The 12,910-nt window shown below is 41.4% G+C and overlaps 1 protein-coding gene and 1 pseudogene across 1 annotated transcript in view; both read left to right on the plus strand.

Moving 5' to 3' along the window:
* The window catches only part of BCL2 (BCL2, apoptosis regulator), a 166,936-nt gene that overhangs the window by 75,199 nt on the left and 78,827 nt on the right, over window positions 1–12,910 (plus strand). The gene's annotated exons all lie outside the window — the stretch shown is intronic.
* LOC105292746 lies at window positions 2,170–3,262 on the plus strand (annotated as a pseudogene).

Genomic DNA, 12,910 nt, shown 5'->3' on the forward strand with positions numbered 1-12,910 from the left:
GGAATAAGGTAGCAAAGGCATGTGTGTTCTACCATCGTTCCGTCGTATCCATCCCATGTTTGCTTCTGATCTTCTCACCTACCTTAAAAAAAAAATCAAAAAGTTTTAAGTTAAGTTGAAAATAGAGTATAATACCCCCAGTTCTACCCCTTCTCCCTTTTTTGTGCTTTACAGGATCAATTTAAATCTGATGCCTATTTTTACCAAGCATGATTTCTTTCATCTTTTATACGTGTGTATCTACAGACAATATGTATATTGGAAAATGTTTTTAAACATGATCTAAATGATATCGTCGGGTTTGTGTTCTACATTTTATTTGTAAAATTTATCTGTACCTCCGCTTCATCCATGTTCCACGCTGTGTACTATTTCACCAAAGGAAGGACAGTGTAGTTGTTTCTAAGGTTTTGATGTTACAGCCAATGCTACAAGGCGCACGTGTTCTTTGCACACACACGTGGGCCATACGGTGTAGCCTATTCCTCCTTGGCTGCCAGCCTGTTTGTAAAGCATGTGACTGTACAAAACAACATGAGATTAAATCAAGCACAAGAAAAAATGATGCAATCAAGACAAGGCAAACAGGAGATGCATGAGGCTGTTGCCGGCATAACCCAGTATACCGTTTTACAGAAAACTTATTTTTGTTTGTTTGTGTGTTTTTTTATAAGTGGAAAGAGTATATGCTAAAAAGTATAGTATAGTCTGTACATAAACCAGTAACATAGTTGTTTATTATCATCAAGTATTATATACTGTTCATAATTGCGAACGCTATACCTTTATATGACTAGCAGTGTGGTTGTATAAATGCATGAGTAATGTAATGCGTTGTTTCAACGTTACCATGGCTACGATGTCGCTAGGCAGTAGGAATGTTTCGGCTCCATTATACATGGTCTGTCGCTGACCAAAATGTCGTTGTGTGGCATGTGACTACGTTGCTAAAATCTAGCTGTCGGCTGAACATCTAAAATTACATTCAGGAACTTTTTTATCTTTTTCTATTTTTTTGTGTGTCAGTTTTGGTCACATAGTTTTCTAGATTTTTCCATTTCATCTGTTGTTAGGTTTATTGCTTTAGAGTAGAGAATAGAATACTCATACTTAATTCTTTACTGTATTTATAGCTATGGCCCCATTTTCATGCCTAATAGTGTTTATTTGTGCTTTCTTTTATTTATCACTTATTCTTATTGAATATCTACCTATTTGATTAGTCTTTTTAAAGACTAACCTATGTTTTATTCCTGCTCTGTAGTGTTTGTTTTTTATCTTATTGATTTGTTATTATCTTTATTATTGCCATCCTACTATTTTATTTATTTCTGGAAAAAGTTTTCTGTTGTCTTTGAGTTTAGTTTACTGCTTTCTCTACCTTCTTAATTTAACATTTTTCTTGTTTTCTGATACTGTAGTTAATGCTAAATATTCCTTCTACTGAAATCTAGGGTTTTAATTATCATTCAGTTCTAAGTGTTCTGTTACTTTCGTTCATTTTGATTTCATGTTAATATTTTAGTAGGGTGTTTTGAAATATCAAAATGTCCTGGGTTTGGGGGCCTATAGTTTTATTACTGATTTGAGCTTTTATTGTCTTTTGGTCAGTGAATGTGGTCTAAATGTTAGTAGTTCTTTGGAATTTGTTGAGATTGCTCCCGTGGCCTAGAACCTGATCAATTTTCAGAAATATTTCATGTGTATTTTTTATTTATTGGGTGGTGGGTTCTCTTTCCACATCAGATTGTTTGTAATACGCATTATTTAAATCTTTTTTTCCCAATTTTTAGCTTGTTCTATTGATTTCATAGAGATGTAGATTAAAATCTCACTCTAATTTTGAATTTACTTTCATGTAATTAAATCAAATATATATGTACAATTTGACAGTGTCTCATTAGCCATACAGGATTCCTGATGAATGTGTCTTTTTATCATTAAGCAATGTTCCTCTTTATTCCCCCAAATGCTGTTGGCTATAAAGTCTACTTTTTCAGGATTATTCATTCATTCAATTAAAACAAATACTTTTTATAACATTTATTACTGGTAGGGACGCTTATCATTTGAATACGTTATTTTAGGTTTACCCTTGCTGTGACATCATGTGTTAGGCTTCTTCCTGTAAACAAGTTTTACAAAATTCAGTGTGAGGATTCCTGCCTGTTAACAGATTAGTTTAAGCCACTTACATTTATTATTGGTCACATATTTGGAATTCACTAGGAATCCACATGTTTTCTTTATGCCATGCTTCTCCTTTACTTATTTTTTTCCTTCCCATCCTGTCTTGTATTGGACGACTTGAGTTTTTCCATCGATTTCACTTCTTTTCCCTGTGCCTACTCTTTGCTCCTCCGGTGGCACCAGGCCCCCTGGCCTTGGCCACGCTCAGCGGTCAGCCTGCAGCCCAAAAGCCCAGGTGGACGTGTTTTGTGAAGTGCTGTGTAAAAGACAGAGAACCTTGCTTGGGAGTTATTTTCCCGAGACTCTTCGTGAGCTGGCGCATTTTTAAAGGGCCAGCTCTCAAGTGAGCCAACCTGAGCAATCCGAAGGCCCCGTTGGAGGTCCTGGTGCCTGATCCACTCAAGGCGAAAGAGAGGGAGGAAGGGAGGAGACGGGAGAAAGAAGGGAGGGATGAAAAGGTAAAGGGGTGATGAAGGCAGAGGTCCTCCCGGTGGCTTGGTGAATGACAAGGAGGAGATCGTGGTTTTCCTGCAGCCCCTCAAACCCGGGACCCAGGATGTCATTGAGCGGTCAACCTGGTCGCCACATGGTCGCGGCCGCAGCTTCCTTGGATTGAAGATGGGAAGAGTTGGGGAGTGGCTCTCCAAGAGAAGATGCTTGAGCTGAGGAGCTTCCACACGCGAATCTCCAGGGGATCCTCTGAGTGGGGGGATGCAGCCCGGCAGCCCCGTGTGTGCAATTACCGACAGCTGGAGCGCAAGCTGGGCGAGGCAGAGGTGCCAGTACCTCAGTGATGGTCATGGAGATCGGTGATGCTTGCACTGTTACGTGACATCATCCTAAAGAACTTCGAGGCACTCAAGAAGCCCAGGGTAGAAACAAAGGGAATGCCGTGTTGAGAGCCTCCTCTCTCCTTCTGGGATGGGTCCGGCCGGGATCTTCTTTCCAGGGACTCCAGACTTTCCCCCACCTTCCTCCCGTTGAGTCTCTCCTTCACTTTAGCTCCCAGGCACAATAAATAGTCATACCATTTAAAAAAATTTAAATTACTGTTTTCCTCTCTATTTGTAACATAGGTGTTTTGTTCGGTTATTTTAACTGTTTCCCTTAAACATTTGTAAGGGAAATTAAAGTTTATCTGTATTTCCGTTTGCTTCCCAAATAAAATAATACAGATTCCTTAGTATTTAACCTAGCTTTTCTCTAGCCTCGCTTTAATCTGTCTTTTCTCTCTCTCTTATATGACACTATGGAATATTTTATTATCATCTGTCATTTTGTTTCTTTTTTGTTCTCATCTGATTTTTTTTTTTTTTTTTACAAATCTACTTTTTAAAATTTATCAAACTAGAGGCCATTTTACTTGCAGTGTGATTGAGAGGATGAAATCCAGAACCATTTTGCTTTCATTTGAATCCCAGTTTAGTTGCAGGTCACTTAGAATGGTGCCTGGTCTGCAGGATAGTACTGAGCAACCCCTGAGTAAATGTTACTGATGCGACTTCTTGGGGTCCATTCCTCCTTTCTCAGTTCAGGTTTCTACTTCCTGAAGTACACCCTTCAGTAGTTATTTCATCAAGGATTTGGGAACCTTAAACTGTCTCAGTCTCTATCTGAAAATATCTTTAATTCATCTTCAGTTATGAGTAATAATTTTCTAGGTATAGAATTCTACATAGATATTTTTCCCTCGGCTTTTGAAAGTATTGTTTCGTTGCCTTTCGATATCTGTTATTGATGAGGTGTCAATATAATGTGTCAGTCTGTCATTCGTTTAGAGATACACACCTTTTTTCTCTCTAATTGCTTTAAAGATTTTTTTTGTTTTTCTTTTTGTTCTTGTCTGTGATATCTACAGTTTCACCACAGTCCTGTTTGGGATTCAGGATGCCTCTCGATTCTAAGGGTTCCTAATAGACATCAATTCTGAAAAATTCTCAGTCATAATCTCTGAATATTGTCTCTTCCCTGTTCTCTTTATTAGATGTATATCAGCCCTTGTTATGTCTCTTAACCTTGTTTTCATCTCCCATGTCTCTCTTTTTCTGTGATCTATTTTTTTCTTAGTCTCCTCCTACCCTTTTCATTCCTAACCTTCTAAGGTGAGCAATATCAGCCTCTCGTATGTATCCTTCCACATCTTCCTCTGAGCTCATAGAAACACATGCTGATATACAGTCACATAAATTAAATAAGTGTTTTGTCATTTGTAAAAATTCAATCATAGCATATACATTACAACTTGTCTTTCTCTCTTAATAGTACATTAAAAATATTCTTCAAGATAAGTAGTGTACATTTAACTCATTTTTTTTTTTTTTTTTAGAAAATAGCTAAGTAAATTCCACGGGATGGCTATACTCCAGTTTATTCAGCCATTCCACCATTTTTGGTGAACGTTTAGTTTATTTTCGGTTTAATGTCTCACAAACACTGTAGACAAAAACATCCTGGTACATATCTACTTATGCGCTGATTCCTTAATTTCTGTGGGAACAAATTCTGCCTCCCTAGTCCCGGTTCCCAAAGAATATCGCTTCCAACAGTGTAGCTTTTTCTTGTCATATGTACATCTCCACATTTCTAAATAATGTGTATACTGTTATCTTTTGTTTTATCAATTTTGCTCATGATATCTTAACTTCCTATTAAAGGAAATAAAGATTTAGCTTTCTCACATAACCCTACCCACTGCTTGCTTCCCCCCCTTCCTCTCAGTATTTCAGTCTTTGGTTAGATCACTAGTTAGTGTTTTCCCTATTTTGCCTATGTAAGTAGCATGACCAGCTGGACTTTTTATTTTTATGAAGTTAGTATCTGTCTTGTTTTCTTATTTCCACGGTGTTCTTCATGCTTACTGCATATTTCCCCTCTTTGTTTTCACAGTCTCACGGTACACAAGGCTATCACATCAGGGATCGGTTGGTTCTACTTGTTTTCTTGCTGACTTCCCTCCTGGAAACTTCCATTTTTCTTTTATCTGGACTTTCCTCTAGGCCCGTTGCACAGCTGTCATGCTGGGATTTCTCTTTCTTAGTATTCTAGAACTTTCCTTTGCCTTTCACGCTATCGCCCCGCGTTGCTGTGAAAAGGCTACACGATTCTGATCGTGGACGTTTTGTACCTGACCTTTTTTTTTCTTTCTCCCTAGAACTTGCAGAATCTTTCTCTTTCCCAAGTCTTCTAAATTTCACAGTGATTTTCGTCTGTGTCTGTTTTCATCTATTGTACCGAGCAGCTGTTGTGTTCTTTCATCTACCGATAATGTTTCTCCGTTAGCACCAGTTTTTCTTCCCAGAACGCCTATTATTTGGGTGTTGTACTTTCTAGAGTATTTTCTCTTCTGTTTTCCATCTCTATCTTTTAGCTCTCTTTCTGGGCAATTTCTTCAACTTTAATTTCCAAGGTGTGTATTGGGTTTTCATTTCTGTTATTGTTTTAAATTTCCTCTTTTCATCTATAAATAGTTGGGTGTTTTTTTTTTTTTTAACAAGATATTCTGTTCTGTTTTCATTCTCTTTGCTTTCTGAAAAATAAATTTTATTCTCTTCTGAAATTTTCTTCTCCCTTCGTGGTCTGCGTTTCCTCCACGTCGCCTTTCTCTGTTTGTCTGTTTTGAACATGTCTTTCATGTAGAGACTTTCCTCGCATGTCTACTAATCCTTGGCTGTCTGCTCATATGTAAGAAAGAAGAACTAATCAGCTTATTGAACGTCCTGAGAACATGTGAGGGGCTTGTCGACTTTGAGCATTACTGTAGAATAATATGTTTATTCCATTTTGGGGCGGGGACTCCTAATGTCAACCCCTAAAGTCTCCCCCTGGGAAACCCGGGGAACTGGTTAGATTCTCCAGAGAACACTCATCCACACGTCTGCGTGTCCCAGTGCTAAGAGCCGAGGCACAAGACTGGAGGCGTCAGTGTTCAGTGTGCAGTTTTCTGTGGTCTTTGGCACCTGGCATCTCCCAACCCAGGCATCCCGTTTGCAGAGACGAAACCTCCAGTTGTAGCAGTTGGGATAGAGGCTGCCACCCCCTGAGGTAGAGGAGAGGAGAGGATTTAGGGATCTAGGGATGTAGCTGGTTTTATAACAGCTTTCGTCCCTTTCTCTTTATTTTAGTCACTGCTCCTTTCTCCTCTGTCTCCAGTTCCAGAGGTAACCAGGGGGACCTTTGGAGCATCTGCTGGTCGGTTCCTAACTTTCCTTCCTCTTAGTGTAGGATTCAGCTTCCTTCGGTCAACTAGTTCAGTTACTAGTGGTCCATCTGTTCTTCATCTTCCAAAATCTTATTACTGTTATCTCTTCACCCGTTCTTGTCTTTGTGGGTTCATGTTTTTTAAGTGGTCATTTTTTTTAGTTTTAGTGAGGATTCAGGTAAGACTAATATTAGATACGGGGTATTCACGTCTTCATTTTCACTTGTTAGTCTTACGTTACATTTTGGTTGATTTCCTCAAATCTGTTTTTCTAGTTTACAGATTTGATGATTCTATTTTATGTTTCTCTATTGTCTGATGTTTCCATTGTGCTAATTTTAGGAGTTCTGTTCCTTTTCAAATCTGCTTGTTTTTGTTATTTTTTCAGTTCTTAGGATTTTAATTTTAAAAAATGTCCCTTTGTAACTATCCCTCATGGTAGTTTATTTGTGTGTGTTTTGGCAAGTTCATCTTCACAGAGATTTATTTTCTATGGGATTCTTGTGAGTCCTGAGCTGTGAAATTATTCCTATATAGTGGCCACATATTTGTTTCTTCTGGAGATCTAAGAAGTCTCAATGGTCCTGGAACTGTGTTCATACTCATTTCTCGTCATGAGACTCCTACACCCAGCAACACGTATAGTGTAAATACTGATCCTACAACTCAATGTGGTTCATGTTTAGATTTTGATTTCTCAAAGGTCTTCTGAGCTGTGAATATAGGGCAGGCTACTGCCCTTCATCTTTGAGCCAATGGGCAGAATGGTTTGAGTCCTCTTTTCATGGATCGGGTGACTTTTTAAGGCTTTGAAATTTATGAAGGGGGCTCAATTCTGTTCCCCTCTCTCTCCCCACCCCCTCATGGAGGACCAAGGCCCTGTCCTTTCACCAACATTAGAATGTAATCACCGTCCCCAGATCTCCAGGGGGCGTTTGTGTAGGTCTGAGACCCCCCCGGATACCTTGGGTTCCATTTTTACCTTTGTTCCTGGAGCCCTAGCTCAGCTCCGTGATGCTTTCTTGGGAACTCCACATCCACTGTTGATCCAAACCAAGAACATGCTAAACAGAACCCGGGGTGGACTCTAAAGGGTCGTGGATTGGCAGAGGTGAAAAGGTTCTTAGAGATCACGTCGTCCAACCCCTAGCATTTTATTAAGGAAACCGAGGCTCAGAACTGATGAAACCACTTGCCGACAGACGCATGTCCAGTCAGTGAAGAAGCTGAGGCGAGCACGCAGAAGGTGGCCACTTTTTTCTCTCACCACATCACAAGGACAAGCACCGTCACCGAGGAGGCAGCACTTGTCTGGTCGAAGCACACCTGTACCTGACAATGGCTGTGCCTTCAGTCACTGCGAGATTTAGGGGAAAAGCCACATAGACCGTTTGTGTTTATTTTGTCTTGTTTTTATCTTCTGGAATGTCAAATGATAATGTTTACAGAATCACTTAAGTGGGTTATTCCTGTCTCAATTTTGTTCGTTTTCTCCTTTTATTCTTTCAAAGAAAAATACCTTTTCTTCTTCTTTTTTTTTTCATTTCGTCTCCCTAAGGCCCAGTTCGGGTTCTGTCTTTTTCCAGAAACCTTCCCTGGAGTCCAAGGCCCACAGTGGGTTTTCTCCTTCTACAAGTCCTTTTGAAATTGTCATTTGAACCGCGTAATTGGCACGATATTTTGAATATATCCGACCCTGCTAAATTATCGAATGTAATGTGGCTTATCTCCCCACTAAATTGTAGGTACTAGTTTGCAGAAACTATGCTGATATATCTTGACTGTTTCCCAAAGTGTTTTTCTTGATTAATTGATGAGGAAACAAGTTAGAGGAAATATGTTCTGTGAGATAGAGCCTGGGCTTGGTGTCAGGAAGCCTGGATTCTGCCGCTTTTCTCGGCGTCAGCCCCCTGGTGTATTGGGACAAATCGTCTTTCCTTGTCTGAACGGGCCAGTGAAGTCTGACATTACACTCGTAGATAACGTGGTCATCGCGTTTATCACTCAAACCAGGACAGTTAGGAGCGTGAGGGGGGCTCACTGTTAATAATTCTGTAGGACAACAGGTGTAAACCAGGACACTCCCTGACAAGCCGGGACATGTGGTCACCTTATGTCATAGATCACCTTGAGCTCTTCAGAAAAATTTGCACAGCTGCCATCAAAATACCAGTTTGTCAAACAGAAAAATTATCATCCCTTCCAAAAGTTTCCATCCACCAACATAACTTCCCAGGTAATCAAATTTTTAGTTTTCCCAGACGTTCATTTTCTCAGCTACTTTCATGGCTTTAAATGCTCGTTATAACTGAAGTTAAGGAAATTATGAGTTTGAGAGTTAGTCCTGTTAAGAGATGAATGCCTTATATTCCATAGCAACCCACTTCTCTGTCCTGGAGGGAAAGAAAGAGCCTCGATTTGAAGAGTTTGGGGCCTTCTTTTCTTGAGTGCGTTTTGAAACACGAGGACCTTACCCCTCATGTGTCCAGTGACAGGTGGGGGGTGGGGAGGGGGCAGGTCTGTGGCTAATAGCTGATCTACGAGACTGCAGATGTCTCCACAGAGTGCTGCATTTGGTGGGTTAGCATAGTAAGACGAGGTAGGTCTTTAAAAAGACGCATTATCGACACCTTGCTCCACTAGCTGGCTTGCTTCTGCAGCTCCTTCTAGAGTGTTCGGTATGTAATAGGTACTTTATAAATGTTTGTTAGCTTGAAATTCCAGGGCACATTTGCAAAACAGTGGTGTCTAGTAAACTCACTTACCAGTGCTAGTCACTTGTTTCTGCTTATGCTTGGGGAGGACTAACCTGGTCTGGGCAAGGTGTCGGAATGCAAAGAGCATTCTGTCTCGACCTCCAGGATTTCATGACCTAGAGGCAGCTTCAGAGCAGTGAACAACAAAGTCTAAGAAAGTTCTGAAGGAAGAACGATCCATTTTGACTTGGGGGAGTGAGGTGGCATTTGAGCCAGCTTTGAAAAGTAGGATTTTCCTCTGGAACGAGCGGTAGGAGCAGGCCACTGCGCACACTGGCTGCCGCGTGGACAAAGACTTCTCAGAGCACAGTTGCTTGGTTTCGCTGGGGAATCAGAAGTCCTGCGTGTTTGTAAGACAAGCTTTACTAGGTGGCGGGATGGTACAGGCAGAGGTCCTTTAATGTCAAACTAGGGGACTCAGGCGATATAATGTAAACAGTAGGAATCACTTAAAGTTTTGGATGCATGTAGTGCTATCAGCCAACTCGTGTTCGAATGCTAACCTGGCGGCGGGGACACCAGAAGCAGACCAGTCCTGAGGAGGCTGTAAGGGCAGGGAAGATACAGATGGCAGATCCAGAATTGGCCCTTGCTCGGGTGCAGGGCTGAGGAGGACGCGATACCAAGGGACTGAGTGAACGGCGCCGCCCCAGAAAAACCCCTGAAAAACGGGAGAGGAGCAGCATTCGACGGGTAGAAAATTCTCGATTTCTGGGGAGGTTTGTGAGGAGATTGAGTGAAATCGTATGTGGGGGGTGAGAAAACCTTGAACGTCGCTTTGCATAAAGTAGGTGTTTGATAAATACTAAACTGAAAGGAGGAAGAAAAGGGAAGGAGGAGGTTTTCCTGTCTCCACGCTGGGCCGGGCCGGGCCGGGCCGGGCCAGGGAGAGAGGGATGCAGGGTTTGAGGAGATCCGATGAAGTCATTCACCGGGGTCATTCTTGTCAACAAACGTGGTAAATTATTTCATGTTAATTTAAGCGTACGAATCAGGAAGAGGATTCAGAAAGAATTGGGAGGTGAGCCTGGAGCCAGACTTGGAGGAAGACAGAGAATTGGGGTGATGGAGGGGCCATGCTGGGACAGAGGGAGTCCCAACGGAGACAGGCACGAGAGCAGAAGCAGACACACCACTCAGAGAGAGAATGAGAGGATGCCACCGATTGGCACTGGAGGTAGTTTCGCACGGGGAGAAGGGTCATGGTGAGCCTCATTTGGAGGAGGCTGTTGCTTACTGAGTCACTCTGACAAGCCCGTCCTGCAACTGTCAGAAGGACCCTGTTTCTCTATGAAAACCAACCCGATTCGTCCTAACTCTTTCCTAACCATTCAGAATAGTAGCAGGGCCATCCTTGGTGTGATTCGAAACCAAGTCACATTGACTTTCTGATGAGCCAATTCAGGACAGCACTCAATAAATTCTTTTGGTGGAAGTACTAGCCAGTACTTTGTCTTACAAAATGCCTTTGGGTTTCTTTGCCTCAGTCTTTGATTATTGGGTAAACATTTTAGTTTCGTGATTACGTGGTGTTTCAATGGCAATGCATGAATTGCATTACTAGAATTGTTTGCCCTCAGTTCTGTTACATCTGCTTCAGGAATGCCAGAAAACATAAACACAGTTTATTTAGTCAACTACCTCCACTGGAACATCTGAGAGGGAGAAGGCATCAAATCTGGCATTCGGCATCATGTCTCATCTTGAGTCAGAGAATCTTGAAGCCGAGAAGAACCTGAAAGCCTTCTACTGCTACTTCCTTCAGCTCCTCTCTTCCTGAATACTTCTAATGAAGGGGAGTTCTCAGAATGTGCCAGCCAACTTTTAGAAGAAGGCAAACCACAATTAAATAAAAACGTCTGATTTCTCCTAACACTCATCATAAACTTGCTATGTTGGCGACAGTATAAACCAGAAGTTCCCTTCCCTGCAAAATTCGATCTGCAAAATCTGTGTTTTTTGTTTTGTTTTTGTTGTTGTTTTGTTTTGTTTTGATGCAGTGCTTTTCCATGATGTATGTCCTTTTTGTGTGGAGGAAAGCTTTTTACATAATCTTATCACATACTTGCTCTTCATCTTTTATGGTTTGACTACTTTTGTTTTTTTCCTTGGGTCTTGCAGCTTTCCTTGATATGGCTTCCACGATGTGACCGCATCTAGAGACTTGATGATAAAAATGAGCCCGCCTGTAAAACAGTGACAGCGCTCTGCATTTGGGGGGTTGCATTGCATCAGCCTGTTTTTGTAGGCGTCCGTATGAACCTTACAAAGGGCCACTGAACTCAGTTCTTCAGCAACGTGTCACTCTGTCATCCCTTTGTTCAGAAACCATCTGAGGCCCACACGTCGCTTTTCATTCTCACCGTTTCCTCCTCATTTGGGGCCATTATCAACTCACACTGACAACCACTGCTTTGTAAATCTGTCCCCAGGGCCCACTATATAATATCCTGAAAAGTCCCCTTGATGACTACCCCCTCCCACTTAAAAGCCTTCATGGCAGAATTTTTAAAATAATACTTTTGTTCTGATTATAAACACAAGATACGGTTTTTGCAGAAAATATGGAAAATAAGAGAAAAGCAAAAAGAAGAAGAAAATCACTCATAATTTATCACCAGAAAGAAACAGCCTGTTGTTAATGTGTCGGTACGCGTCTTGCAAGGGGTCCTGTCTTCGCCTCACACTGGGACCCTTCCCAGTCTGGTCCCAGCATGACTTTACAACTCTTAACCTCTGCTTGCTTCCCCTCTGGGGGCCTATGATGCCCTGTGTAGGACATTTCATATTTCCCCCCCCCCCCAGTGATTTTTTTTTTCGGATTATGTAAATAATCCGAAAAAAGTGGTTGTAAATACTTTTAAATAAGTGGTTGTAAATACTTTTAAATAAGTGGTTGTAAATACTTTTAAAAATAACATATGAAGAATAAAGTGAAAATTATAAAGACATCTCAGCCTCCTGAAATACAAACCATTGACATTTTGTAGACTATCCCGTCATCGTCTGTTTATATACATTTACCTAAGTAAACACACATGATTTCCGATAAACGAGATCACAGCATCCATGTGGTTTTTATGGTTGACATCTTCTTTCATTTTCACTTATTTCTTCCCTCCCACTCCCTTCCTCCCCTAATCCTTCTCCCCCATGTCGCCAGCGTTACCAGCCTTGTACGCCCTTCCACGCTTTCTTCCACGTTTGTGTAATTATATCAGACAGATCGATCGATGATAGACAGCTATTCACACGCACATTTTGTATTTTTGTCATTGTTTTGTAAAAATCAGATCATATTTTATCTCCCTGTCTGCATCTTGCTTTTTTCTCTCATAACGATGATTCGTTGTTGAAATCCCTGCATTCTTTCTTTTTCCTGACTGCCTACTATTCCTCGGTTGCGTGTAGCGTGGCTTCCTGAGTGATGTTACTACAAACGATGCTGTAGTGAACATCCCTGTGGTCATACGGGCGCGGGATGGCTCGATCAGTGACGCTGTGTTTGAATTTGGATAGGTATTTCCAGGTTGCTTTATGAATGGAACAGCAATTTCTGTTTCCACGAGCCGTGGATGAAAGGACCCTTTTCGGTATCCTGCTGTGTGTCTGTGACATTGTCGCTGCCAAGGGCCAGCGCCTCTACCTTGCAGGGGAGGATGGGGTGGGGTGCCTTCAAAATCACAAACTTCAAGACAAATATAGGGCCATAAGACCATCACAGCAATATATACGAGACGTCATTAAGAGGGGATCACGGTTTAGT

Source organism: Pteropus vampyrus, unplaced genomic scaffold, assembly GCF_000151845.1.
Source record: "Pteropus vampyrus isolate Shadow unplaced genomic scaffold, Pvam_2.0 Scaffold62, whole genome shotgun sequence".
Lineage (NCBI taxonomy): Eukaryota > Metazoa > Chordata > Mammalia > Chiroptera > Pteropodidae > Pteropus > Pteropus vampyrus.